General features: G+C 30.6%; 2 long non-coding RNA genes across 2 annotated transcripts; both read right to left on the reverse strand.

The window, feature by feature from the left end:
• Positions 1-1,966: 1,966 nt before the first annotated feature.
• Positions 1,967-2,452, reverse strand: LOC131656887 (uncharacterized). Its single transcript, XR_009300358.1, has 2 exons — positions 2,386-2,452; positions 1,967-2,253 (listed from the first exon to the last, which is right to left on the reverse strand). It is a non-coding gene; the product is annotated as an uncharacterized LOC131656887 (long non-coding RNA).
• Positions 2,453-10,512: 8,060 nt separating this feature from the next.
• Positions 10,513-11,009, reverse strand: LOC131656888 (uncharacterized). Its single transcript, XR_009300359.1, has 2 exons — positions 10,932-11,009; positions 10,513-10,799 (listed from the first exon to the last, which is right to left on the reverse strand). It is a non-coding gene; the product is annotated as an uncharacterized LOC131656888 (long non-coding RNA).
• Between the last annotated feature and the right edge of the window lie 4,330 nt (positions 11,010-15,339).

Here is a 15,339-nt window from a genome sequence, read left to right on the forward strand (position 1 = left end):
TAATAGGATTAAGAAATTTTTTGCTTATTAGTTAGGCAATTCAATCCAATGTGGATTTGGCTTTGGTCGAATCCAAAAGACATGATTTTCTTTTGTTAATACATTTTTTTTAGTATTCTTTACCCGGTGGATATTGTGACTAACTTTCTATTTAACAATTTAGATTTGCACCTTTTTCTTTTTTACTATTCCCTTCGCTCACAATCGATGTCATCTTTGTAATTTTCACACATTTAAAAAAATATTAATTATGTTGATTTTAATGATAAAACGAATATCATTTACTAAAATAACCTTATTTATAATTGATAGTGGAGTTGTTATATGAATTAAAATACAATAAATAAGAGTAAGTTAGTGGAAATAAATAATAAATATCACATTGATATTCTAAAAGGAAAAATAATTTAAAACATATAAAAATTGGAAAGAAAATACCTATGGTAAGACGGAGAGAGTAAGTTTTACTTTCTTTGGACTTTCTGATAAGATTTTTAATGAGGAAAATATTGTTAATGGTTTGTTCCCAAGGATTTTGGTCTAAAGTTTATTTATCCTTATTGTATAAAAATAATTAGTAAAGCACCGGAAATGATAGGTGATAGTCGTGGAATGCTAACGAAGCTGAGATATCATATCATCGTATAATGATTCTACACTCTGACTTAGTTATTTCAAAATTTGTTTATCTAGTTATTTGATTTATTCATTTTTGATGATGTAACATCAAATATTTTGGATTTTACCTTCATTTAAAATTTTCCATGCTTCGTTTTAGTTTCCCTTAAAATTCAACTTTAATTTACTATGGTGGCCGTTTGACGAACTTTAAATAAGTACTTTTTAATAATAAATTTTGAACATTTATGGTCCATTTGTTTTGGGTTTTTTTAAAAATAATTTTTATAGTGTTACATAGGACTTATTTGTTTTGGTTTTTTTTTTAAAAATAATTTTTATAGTGTTATGTAATTTTGTGAAATTTTTTTTTGCAAAGAAACTTTTTCATAAAAGTTTCAAATGAAAATTTTGTTTAAATAATTATTCTTAATATGTGGTTTTAGGTATTTCATCTAGTTATGAAAAAAATTTGGATATCAAAATTTTAAAAAATCACTTAATTTTGAAGATATTTCAAATAGAATTTTATAAAAATTATTTTTAAAATACAACTTTTTTTAAAAATTGTAATTTTGACTAAGTTTTGATCTTCAATAATGTGTGATTATGTTATTGGATGTCAAAATTAGTGTTTCATTTTTAAAAAAAAAAAACGAGTATAATTTTTTTTTAATATTTTGAAAAACAATTTTGGAAAATCTATTTTCAAAAACATAAAAAAAATCTATTTTTTTAAAGCTGAAACAAACAAATTCATAATTTTATGAAACTTTTTTTTAAAAAGAAACTTTTTATAAACGTTTCAAATGAAAGTTTTGTTTGAATAGTTATTTTTATAATGTGATTTTGGATATCTCATCTATTTATGGGAAAAAAATTAGGATATCGAAATTTCAAAAAATTACTTAATTTTGAAGTTATTTCAAATAGATTTTCATAAAAATCATTTTTAAAATACAATTTTTTAATAAATTACGATTTTGACTAAGTTTTGGTCTTGAATAATGTATGTTTATGTTATAAGATGTCAAAATCATTTTAGAAAAAATGAATATAAAAAAACTTGTAATATTTTAAAAAAACGGTTTTGAAAAATCTATTTTCAAAATTATACAGAAAATATCCATTTTAAAACTGAAACAAACAGGCACTATAATTTTTTGTTGTTGTATGGTGTATTGAGTGTTGCATTTTTCATATAAACCCAAAATGTGGTCATAAAATTGGGATTAATAATAACAATAATTTCCAAAACAAATTTGACATGTAGTCAATTTGAATAACTTGGAAAATGAAATAATTCAAATTATGATAATCAAGTAATTTCATCTTATTTTTCTAAGAGTTGAATACAAAAGATGAAGCAGTCACACCCTTTCTTATTATGATTTTATGTATTATTCTCATCCAAATACAGCAACTAATCCATTATTCAGTTTGTAATTGAAGGTATTGGACTAGGAGTTTTATTGGTTGATGTTGGTGGAAGGTGTCTACATGCACAATGGTGGGCAACACATACGATCAGTGGGGGTGGACAGGGAAATCTTTGTCTAATACAATCTAGAGGTGTGTTACAGTTTGAGTCTAACTCCTCTTTCACTCTCATGGCCTGCGATTCCATATACATATCTACATACACAAATGATACAAGAAAATAAGAACAATGTTGTATAAAAAAATATGAACAAGTTTATTGGCATACGAAGTGAAAAATAAAAGACAATACATCAAAAAATTTCCAATAATAAATTAAGTTTAGACCTGATACAAGGATTAAAAATGCCAACAAAAATGCCAATTTCACAGAAGAATTTCTTGAAGTCTCCATTTATTTTCATTGAATATGTTACTTAGAAGCATGTTTATATAGACTTGGTGAACTCATCTTTAACATTAAATATCATTGATTGATGCATATGAAAGAAAGTGTAAAAAGACTAAATAAGATTTACTACACTTTAAATATTTTAATATATGCATGTTGAAATAGACTTGAATTATAAAATATTATATTTAAACCTTTTCCTAAAAAATAATTATATCATATGTATATAAAAATTATAAAATTTCAAAATTAATTAAAATATAGTCAAACGGTGCTCTCACTTTTAATTTTAAATAATTCTTAAATATAAAAAACATCCAGCATATATGATTTTAGAAGGAAAAGCTACATAGCTTTAATTAAAATATGTTCTTTAGAGTTTTTCATGTTTTGAGATGCATGCAATAAAATAAATTTAAATTAATTATATATATTATATTTACGACATATACATTTTTGACACGTATTTATAACATATATGATGATGTTTAAGATATAGTCAAACGGCGCTTTCACTTTTAATTTTAAAAAATTCTAAAGAAATATCCATCATATATAATTTTAGAAGGAAAAAATTACATTTTTTTTATTAAAATGTGAACAATAGGATTATTCATATCAATAAGATGAGAACATGTGTGCTTATAATATATATAAAGTAAAAAAGTTTGAATTAAATAAATACTAAATATTATATTCATGACTTATACATTTTTATGCATGTATTTATGAGGAATTCTTGCATGGAAACACAACTAAATTCATATTTATAAACACATCTAATAAGAAGAGAGGAAAATTTTAATTTATTTTAATTATAATTTCTTTTTTAATTAAATGTATGGGATGGAATGGTTCTGATAATAAAGGAGAGACAATTTTGTATTTATTATTTAATTAATTTAAAACTTATGATCAATTGTGTGTAAGACTATTTTTTATAGTTGTGTCTACCTAAGAATTTTCGTGTATTTTTTTGTTGTTGGAATGAGGGCCTAGGCCCAAAAGAAAACACAACTACACAAAAGCATCAGATGGAAAAACAATCCTGCACGAAATACAGGGGTACTGAAGCTTTGTGTATTTCGTGGAATTTTCATTTTAGATCACGTTTCCACGTATCAAAAGAGAACTTGGGCGGGAGGATTTGAATTTCGAAGTATTCTGTGTAACCGAACAAGGACAGATGGCGCCCCAGGGATTCGAGACATATGCATGTGAGCAACGTGGCATTTCGTTAGTGTAGGACCGTTAGGGTCGAAATTAGTATAAATAAGGGTCTTAATATCAGGATCCAGGGTGTTCATTTTGTACAAATCATTCACAAAATTACTCAAGTATCAAGTGTTAAGAGAAAGAGTTCGCTGAGAAATGTACGTATGACACCAACACCACTTTAAATACAGTTGTATTTTCCTTTATTCAAGTATCTTTCCAATTACTTTATCTTTCGTTTGATTTTTATTCGAAGCACTTTACATTCCTGCATTTAACATTCTTGCACTTTACATTCTTGTATTTTACATTTCTGCAGTTTACATTTCTTTTATGTTTCTTTCGAAGTTATATTTACGTGTATAACAAGTTTACTTAGCATGATTAGTCATATGATCACATTGTAAACGAGTTTCGAAGCAAAAACCAACAAATATGAACCAAATTATATCAAAAGACAATTGTTTGACTATGTCCCAGGATCAATCTAGTCGATCCTGCAAGTAACTAAAGTATAAATTATAGTTTGGAAGACCAGCGGTTGTTTACCGAAAATCACCGTAAACACCTATATACCTAAAAACAAGATAAAAAGCGACCTTAGAGGCCGAAGTAAAATACATGGTTGTCGAAGCCAAACATGACAAAAGACAACTGACAAGTCCTGGTAAAGACTTCGATCCTGAACCACTTGATAAGGTTCAAGATGAGGTACAAGGCCAGAGGCTCGACGCCATCTATGATGACGGGCCTTTGGGTTTCAAAAAAGATTCACTGGCGAAGAACACCAAGATGCTAGCGCAGGATCCCCTCAAAGAGAGAGACATAGGCGTAGGGGCGACCAAAAGGCCAACATATATCAGCGCCAACATTATCCCTTAACTCAAGATCAAAGTGATCCAATTGTTGAAAGAGTTCAAGGACTATTTCGCTTGGGATTACGATGAAATGACTGGTTTAAGCAGAGATCTCGTCAAACTGAAGCTGCCAATTAAGGAGGGCTGCAATGAATAAAAAGATACAGGCAATAGAAAATAATAATATTTGGGAGTTGACTAACCTACCAACAGGTGCAAAAATATTGGGCTGAAATGGATATTTAAAACAAAGTTGAATGAGAATGGAGAGGTTGAGAAGTATAAGGTTAGACTTGTAACCAAAGGGTACTCTAAAAAATATGGATTTGACTACACTGAAGTATTTGGACCAGTGTCTAGATGGGATATCATTTGAATGGTAATTGCTCTTGTTGCCCAAAAGAGATGGAATGTGTACCAACTAGATGTAAAAAATCACTTTTTTGCACTGAGAGTTGAATGAAGAAGTTTTTGTTGATCAACCACAAGGTTATGTGAAAAGGGTGACGATTTGAAGGTGTGCATATTAAAAAGGGCATTGTATGGTCTTAAACAAGCACCACAAGCATGGTACAGTCGCATTGAATCCTATTTCACCAAGGAAGGGTTCGAGAGATGTCCATATGAGCACACTTTGTTTGTGAAGCTTGGTGAAAAAGGTAGTATTCTCATTGTTTGTCTTTATGTTGATGATTTGATATTTACCCGTAATGATGAGAATATGTTTAAGGAGTTTAAGAAATCTATGGAAAAGGAATTTAATATGCCATGTAACACCCCAATTCTACCCAGACATATAGGTACAAATATCAGAGTATAAAATTAAATTCATAAAAACAATTAGGGTATTACACTTAAGTAACCACATCTCCAAACATAACATACTCGTAAAAGATGCGTAACACAAATAATCAAAGAGGATGGATTCTCATAAACACTTGATAGTATTCATACTTATATATGTGCATCGGTAAACAGAATATCCACAACATTCCTCCAAAATACAACGTATGATAAGGTATTCAAAATGCATAATATGAATAAATCCAAAGGATCAAATATACATCAAAAGGATCCTATAAGCATCATCTACAAAATAAGTGTTCGATCCCCCTAGGTGTTACGTATCACGAGCGGACGACACCAAAACGGACGACTACTAAAAGAGCACCTACACTTGCGGATCACCTGCACATTACCCACGAGTAGGTAACATTAAGGCAGAAGGGTGAGAATATAATTCATAATGAAAAGCATGATAAATATAGTAATGCCAACAAGTATCATCAAGAATCATACAACAAAGTAATCCACTAAGTCAACCACAATCAATATATAAGTAATGCAACACATGAATGATAACATAAATTATAAAGACAGACGATGATGCATGAGACTCGACTATGCATATGCATGTGGTACCAAATCCGGAGTAAAACTCCTCCTTGTCATTATGACAAATACACCTTGCCGAGCATTATGCTGGGACTTTATTCCACTCAGGAAGCCCGCAGGCTGTCGTCATCGAGCATTTAGCTCCCACTGATGACCTCTTGCCACTCAGGCTAATATACCGTTACCGAGCATTAAGCTCCTACTAGTAACCAATGCCCGCAGGCCATCTGTTAACAGCATTCCGCCATTAACGTATTGAAATGTTATGCTGTGCATACAAACGACTCGATTACACAACAACAACAATAATATAACTCGGTCACATATCCACATCACACCGGTTATATTAATCTACACGGATACATCACCAAAATTGCCACTCAGGCGTTCAAATTCACACAGCACACATATACCGTAAAACATACTCGATTAGCAAATATCATTTCACAAAATACATTTATGAAAAATCATTCAACCACCAATACACTCCTCTTTATCATAAAGCATGCTCAATAAGCTTCATAACGCTTCGAACAACACGTAGAAATGACCTCCGGTTCAAAAGATAGAGCAAAACGAAGTTTGGAAAAACAAGTTTCAGCACTGGCCGCTTAGCGGGTCGCTTAGCGAACATTCTAGTAGCAAAATGAAAAAAAAATGCAAGAAGCTCCGCTTAGCGGCGCACTAGCGGTTTCTGCGAAATTTCCATAAATATCTTCTTCCGCTTAGCGGACCCAGGGCCGCTTAGCGAACCTGCGAAAACTCAGAAAAACCAGTTCTGCAACAGACCTGCTAAACCCAAATCAACCATCTCAAAACCTCATGTAAACTTCCCTACACCTCCTACACAATCCATACATGCCATATATTCATGCTAACAACCAATGATTCATGGTTCATTCACTAAATGTAAATAACCTAATAATTCCTTCATCAATAATAAAACATGGAGAAATGTAAAGCAACCATGATCAATGAAGATATCTATCTTCATACAACACATACACACCACAAAATCATATTCATAACTTCAAAACTCACAAAACTCATAACCTAACATTTTTGGCCAAAGCATAGAAAATGTACAAGAACAAGAACAAACTATAAGGATCATACAATCAAGATAAACTAGATTCACCCCCTTACCTTGGTTAATCTTGATTCTAGCTTGGTTTGGATTTCTACAATTCTCTTCTTCTCTTTGTTTTTCTCTTCTTTCTCTTCTCTTCACAAGTTTTCTTTCTTTTTCTCTAAAGTATCTCTTTTTCTCTCTATAACTCTTTCTATTTCTCTACTTATCATTTTCACCCACTTAACTCTCATTAATTCCAATTTTGGCCCAAATGTTACTAAACATTAATTCTAACCAATTAACACCCAAAACATAATAATTACACAAATGGAAAGTAATAATTAAAATATTAGCATAATTAATATTTACCAACTGACTCGACTCAAAAACGGTAAAATTTAGGAAATATAGCAAACATCACAATTAATCAGAAAAACACATTTACGGGCGTTACATGCCAGACCTTGGTAAAATGCATTATTTTCTCGGAGTTGAAGTAATTCCAAATGAGGAAGGAATTTTTATTTGTCAAAGAAAATATGTTCTGGAATTGTTAGAAAGGTTTGGCATGGAGAAGAGTAATTTGTCAAGAAACCATATTGCTCCTGGATGCAAGCTAACTAAAGATGAAAATTGTGTGAAGGTGGATGCTACAAAATATAAGCAGATTGTTGGTTTTCTAATGTATTTAGCAGCCATAAGACCTGATCTAATGTATGTGTTAAGCCTAATAAGCAGGTTCATGAACTGTCCTACTGAGTTACATATGCAGGCTATAAAAAGAATTCTCAGATATATCAATGGTACAATAAATTTGGGAATTATGTATAAGAGGTATGGAATTGAAAAGCTTGAGGCCTACACAGATAGTGATTATGTAGGTGATTTGGATGATTGAAAGAGTACTTCTGGATATGTTTTCTTGCTTAGTTCAGGTGTTGTCTCATGGTCTTCTAAAAAACAACCAGTGGTGACTTTATCTACCACTGAAGCATAATTTATTGCAGCAACTTCTTGTGCTTGTAAAGGTGGTTGGATGCGAAGAATTCTTGAGAAACTTGGTCATGCTCAACATGGAAGCACCATTGTGTACTGTGATAACAACTCAACAATAAAGCTTTCAAAGAGCCCGGTGTTGCACGGTCGAAGTAAACATATTGACGTTTTCCACTTCCTTCGTGATCTTATAAAAGATGGAACATTAGAGCTAGTTCATTGCAATTCTCAGCATCAAATAGCAGATATCATGACAAGGCCATTAAAATTAAGAGCTGCTAGGACTACTGGGAATGTGTTTTATGCCTGATGTAAATTGATAGCAATAAGTGCTATTAGTTTAAGGGAGGGAATGTTGAAAGTGCTTAGCTTAGGTGTCATATTTTAGTAGTATTTATTTTTGTTAATAATTCCTACTAATTAGGAGTACTGATAGGATTGAATTGGTCTTCCCATGACTCACATGTGTATGTTAGTGGGGTGAGTTAGGTTAATTTCTTTTTATTTGTACGGCTTTATAAGCCCCCGATTGCACTTTAATAATAAGAAACATTTTTACTCTAATAGGATTAAGAAATTTTTTGCTTATTAGTTAGGCAATTCAATCCAATGTGGATTTGGCTTTGGTCGAATCCAAAAGACATGATTTTCTTTTGTTAATACATTTTTTTTTAGTATTCTTTACCCGGTGGATATTGTGACTAACTTTCTATTTAACAATTTAGATTTGCACCTTTTTCTTTTTTACTATTCCCTTCGCTCACAATCGATGTCATCTTTGTAATTTTCACACATTTAAAAAAATATTAATTATGTTGATTTTAATGATAAAACGAATATCATTTACTAAAATAACCTTATTTATAATTGATAGTGGAGTTGTTATATGAATTAAAATACAATAAATAAGAGTAAGTTAGTGGAAATAAATAATAAATATCACATTGATATTTTAAAAGGAAAAATAATTAAAAACATATAAAAATTGGAAAGAAAATACCTATGGTAAGACGGAGAGAGTAAGTTTTACTTTCTTTGGACTTTCTGATACGATTTTTAATGAGGAAAATATTGTTAATGGTTTGTTCCCATGGATTTTGGTCTAAAGTTTATTTATCCTTATTGTATAAAAATAATTAGTAAAGCACCGGAAATGATAGGTGATAGTCGTGGAATGCTAACGAAGCTGAGATATCATATCATCGTATAATGATTCTACACTCTGACTTAGTTATTTCAAAATTTGTTTATCTAGTTATTTGATTTATTCATTTTTAATGATGTAACATCAAATATTTTGGATTTTACCTTCATTTAAAATTTTCCATACTTCGTTTTAGTTTCCCTTAAAATTCAACTTTAATTTACTATGGTGGCCGTTTGACGAACTTTAAATAAGTACTTTTTAATAATAAATTTTGAACATTTATGGTCCATTTGTTTTGGGTTTTTTTAAAAATAATTTTTATAGTGTTACATAGGACTTATTTGTTTTGGTTTGTTTTTTTTTTTAAAATAATTTTTATAGTGTTATGTAATTTTGTGAAATTTTTTTTTGCAAAGAAACTTTTCATAAAAGTTTCAAATGAAAATTTTGTTTAAATAATTATTCTTAATATGTGGTTTTAGGTATTTCATCTAGTTATGAAAAAAATTTGGATATCAAAATTTTAAAAAATCACTTAATTTTGAAGATATTTCAAATAGAATTTTATAAAAATTATTTTTAAAATACAACTTTTTTTAAAAATTGTAATTTTGACTAAGTTTTGATCTTCAATAATGTGTGATTATGTTATTGGATGTCAAAATTAGTGTTTCATTTTAAAAAAAAACGAGTATAATTTTTTTTTTAATATTTTGAAAAACAATTTTGGAAAATCTATTTTCAAAAACATAAAAAAAATCTATTTTTTTAAAGCTGAAACAAACAAATTCATAATTTTATGAAACTTTTTTTTACAAAGAAACTTTTTATAAACGTTTCAAATGAAATTTTTGTTTGAATAGTTATTTTTATAATGTGATTTTGGATATCTCATCTATTTATGGGAAAAAAATTAGGATATCGAAATTTCAAAAAATTACTTAATTTTGAAGTTATTTCAAATAGATTTTCATAAAAATCATTTTTAAAATACAATTTTTTAATAAATTACGATTTTGACTAAGTTTTGGTCTTGAATAATGTATGTTTATGTTATAAGATGTCAAAATCATTTTAGAAAAAATGAATATAAAAAAACTTGTAATATTTTAAAAAAACGGTTTTGAAAAATCTATTTTCAAAATTATAAAGAAAATATCCATTTTAAAACTGAAACAAACAGGCACTATAATTTTTTGTTGTTGTATGGTGTATTGAGTGTTGCATTTTTCATATAAACCCAAAATGTGGTCATAAAATTGGGATTAATAATAACAATAATTTCCAAAACAAATTTGACATGTAGTCAATTTGAATAACTTGGAAAATGAAATAATTCAAATTATGATAATCAAGTAATTTCATCTTATTTTTCTAAGAGTTGAATACAAAAGATGAAGCAGTCACACCCTTTCTTATTATGATTTTATGTATTATTCTCATCCAAATACAGCAACTAATCCATTATTCAGTTTGTAATTGAAGGTATTGGACTAGGAGTTTTATTGGTTGATGTTGGTGGAAGGTGTCTACATGCACAATGGTGGGCAACACATACGATCAGTGGGGGTGGACAGGGAAATCTTTGTCTAATACAATCTAGAGGTGTGTTACAGTTTGAGTCTAACTCCTCTTTCACTCTCATGGCCTGCGATTCCATATACATATCTACATACACAAATGATACAAGAAAATAAGAACAATGTTGTATAAAAAAATATGAACAAGTTTATTGGCATACGAAGTGAAAAATAAAAGACAATACATCAAAAAATTTCCAATAATAAATTAAGTTTAGACCTGATACAAGGATTAAAAATGCCAACAAAAATGCCAATTTCACAGAAGAATTTCTTGAAGTCTCCATTTTTTTTCATTGAATATGTTACTTAGAAGCATGTTTATATAGACTTGGTGAACTCATCTTTAACATTAAATATCATTGATTGATGCATATGAAAGAAAGTGTAAAAAGACTAAATAAGATTTACTACACTTTAAATATTTTAATATATGCATGTTGAAATAGACTTGAATTATAAAATATTATATTTAAAACTTTTCCTAAAAAATAATTATATCATATGTATATAAAAATTATAAAATTTCAAAATTAATTAAAATATAGTCAAACGGTGCTCTCACTTTTAATTTTAAATAATTCTTAAATATAAAAAACATCCAGCATATATGATTTTAGAAGGAAAAGCTACATAGCTTTAATTAAAATATGTTCTTTAGAGTTTTTCATGTTTTGAGATGCATGCAATAAAATAAATTTAAATTAATTATATATATTATATTTACGACATATACATTTTTGACACGTATTTATAACATATATGATGATGTTTAAGATATAGTCAAACGGCGCTTTCACTTTTAATTTTAAAAAACTCTAAAGAAATATCCATCATATATAATTTTAGAAGGAAAAAATTACATTTTTTTTATTAAAATGTGAACAATAGGATTATTCATATCAATAAGATGAGAACATGTGTGCTTATAATATATATAAAGTAAAAAAGTTTGAATTAAATAAATACTAAATATTATATTCATGACTTATACATTTTTATGCATGTATTTATGAGGAATTCTTGCATGGAAACACAACTAAATTCATATTTATAAACACATCTAATAAGAAGAGAGGAAAATTTTAATTTATTTTAATTATAATTTCTTTTTTAATTAAATGTATGGGATGGAATGGTTCTGATAATAAAGGAGAGACAATTTTGTATTTATTATTTAATTAATTTAAAACTTATGATCAATTGTGTGTAAGACTATTTTTTATAGTTGTGTCTACCTAAGAATTTTCGTGTATTTTTTTTTTTGTTGGAATGAGGGCCTAGGCCCAAAAGAAAACACAACTACACAAAAGCATCAGATGGAAAAACAATTCTGCACGAAATACAGGGGTACTGAAGCTTTGTGTATTTCGTGGAATATTCATTTTAGATCACGTTTCCACGTATCGAAAGAGAACTTGGGCGGGAGAATTTGAATTTCGAAGTATTCTGTGTAACCGAACAAGGACAGATGGCGCCCCAGGGATTCGAGACATATGCATGTGAGCAACGTGGCATTTCGTTAGTGTAGGACCGTTAGGGTCGAAATTAGTATAAATAAGGGTCTTAATATCAGGATCCAGGGTGTTCATTTTGTACAAATCACTCACAAAATTACTCAAGTATCAAGTGTTAAGAGAAAGAGTTCGCTGAGAAATGTACGTATGACACCAACACCACTTTAAATACAGTTGTATTTTCCTTTATTCAAGTATCTTTCCAATTACTTTATCTTTCGTTTGATTTTTATTCGAAGCACTTTACATTCCTGCATTTAACATTCTTGCACTTTACATTCTTGTATTTTACATTTCTGCAGTTTACATTTCTTTTATGTTTCTTTCGAAGTTATATTTACGTGTATAACAAGTTTACTTAGCATGATTAGTCATATGATCACATTGTAAACGAGTTTCGAAGCAAAAACCCAACAAATATGAACCAAATTATATCAAAAGACAATTGTTTGACTATGTCCCAGGATCAATCTAGTCGATCCTGCAAGTAACTAAAGTATAAATTATAGTTTGGAAGACCAGCGGTTGTTTACCGAAAATCACCGTAAACACCTATATACCTAAAAACAAGATAAAAAGCGACCTTAGAGGCCGAAGTAAAATACATGGTTGTCGAAGCCAAACATGACAAAAGACAACTGACAAGTCCTGGTAAAGACTTCGATCCTGAACCACTTGATAAGGTTCAAGATGAGGTACAAGGCCAGAGGCTCGACGCCATCTATGATGACGGGCCTTTGGGTTTCAAAAAAGATTCACTGGCGAAGAACACCAAGATGCTAGCGCAGGATCCCCTCAAAGAGAGAGACATAGGCGTAGGGGCGACCAAAAGGCCAACATATATCAGCGCCAACATTATCCCTTAACTCAAGATCAAAGTGATCCAATTGTTGAAAGAGTTCAAGGACTATTTCGCTTGGGATTACGATGAAATGACTGGTTTAAGCAGAGATCTCGTCAAACTGAAGCTGCCAATTAAGGAGGGCTGCAATGAATAAAAAGATACAGGCAATAGAAAATAATAATATTTGGGAGTTGACTAACCTACCAACAGGTGCAAAAATATTGGGCTGAAATGGATATTTAAAACAAAGTTGAATGAGAATGGAGAGGTTGAGAAGTATAAGGTTAGACTTGTAACCAAAGGGTACTCTAAAAAATATGGATTTGACTACACTGAAGTATTTAGACCAGTGTCTAGATGGGATATCATTTGAATGGTAATTGCTCTTGTTGCCCAAAAGAGATAGAATGTGTACCAACTAGATGTAAAAAATCACTTTTTTGCACTGAGAGTTGAATGAAGAAGTTTTTGTTGATCAACCACAAGGTTATGTGAAAAGGGTGACGATTTGAAGGTGTGCATATTAAAAAGGGCATTGTATGGTCTTAAACAAGCACCACAAGCATGGTACAGTCGCATTGAATCCTATTTCACCAAGGAAGGGTTCGAGAGATGTCCATATGAGCACACTTTGTTTGTGAAGCTTGGTGAAAAAGGTAGTATTCTCATTGTTAGTCTTTATGTTGATGATTTAATATTTACCCGTAATGGTGAGAATATGTTTAAGGAGTTTAAGAAATCTATGGAAAAGGAATTTAATATGCCATGTAACACCCCAATTCTACCCAGACATATAGGTACAAATATCAGAGTATAAAATTAAATTCATAAAAACAATTAGGGTATTACACTTATGTAACCACATCACCAAACATAACATACTCGTAAAAGATGCGTAACACAAATAATCAAAGAGGAAGGATTCTCATAAACACTTGATAGTATTCATACTTATATATGTGCATCGGTAAACAGAATATCCACAACATTCCTCCAAAATACAACGTATGATAAGGTATTCAAAATGCATTATATGAATACATCCAAAGGATCAAATATACATCAAAAGGATCCTATAAGCATCATCTACAAAATAAGTGTTCGATCCCCCCTAGGTGTTACGTATCACGAGCGGACGACACCAAAACGGACGACTACTAAAAGAGCACCTACACTTGCGGATCACCTGCACATTACCCAAGAGTAGGTAACATTAAGGCAGAAGGGTGAGAATATAATTCATAATGAAAAGCATGATAAATATAGTAATGCCAACAAGTATCATCAAGAATCATACAACAAAGTAATCCACTAAGTCAACCACAATCAATATATAAGTAGTGCAACACATGAATGATAACATAAATTATAAAGACAGACGATGATGCATGAGACTCGACTATGCATATGCATGTGGTACCAAATCCGGAGTAAAACTCCTCCTTGTCATTATGACAAATACACCTTGCCGAGCATTATGCTGGGACTTTATTCCACTCAGGAAGCCCGCAGGCTGTCGTCATCGAGCATTTAGCTCCCACTGATGACCTCTTGCCACTCAGGCTAATATACCGTTACCGAGCATTAAGCTCCTACTAGTAACCAATGCCCGCAGGCCATCTGTTAACAGCATTCCGCCATTAACGTATTGAAATGTTATGCCGTGCATACAAACGACTCGATTACACAACAACAACAATAATATAACTCGGTCACATATCCACATCACACCGGTTATATTAATCTACACGGATACATCACCAAAATTGCCACTCAGGCGTTCAAATTCACAAAGCACACATATACCGTCAAAACATACTCGATTAGCAAATATCATTTCACAAAATACATTTATGACCCCACACATATTTGTCTAGAATAATATGCATAAAGTATTATAAATGGTTCATAAGACAACAAATACATAATGTTTTGCAGCGGAAAGTAGAAGTGTACGAATACAAAAGTCGAATGTATCATGGCCAAAATACAAGTACATCATAATAGTACATGTCCAAAATACATAAACTAGCAAGCACGATAAGAACTAAAAGAAACATCCAAGCATCGCCAAGAGATCTAATCCATCTTTCCCTTACCACGATCTTGTCTCGAACCACCTGGAAAAAAATATAATTGGAATGGGATGAGATTACTAAATCTCAGTGAGTCCGCCTATCCTACTAGTCCACTCGGATCTAAAGGGAACATATTATAAATGAACGAATCCACCATTGATTCGGGGTTATTCTTACTTCCGGTACAAA

The sequence above is a fragment of the Vicia villosa genome, linkage group LG3, assembly GCF_029867415.1.
Source record: "Vicia villosa cultivar HV-30 ecotype Madison, WI linkage group LG3, Vvil1.0, whole genome shotgun sequence".
Lineage (NCBI taxonomy): Eukaryota > Viridiplantae > Streptophyta > Magnoliopsida > Fabales > Fabaceae > Vicia > Vicia villosa.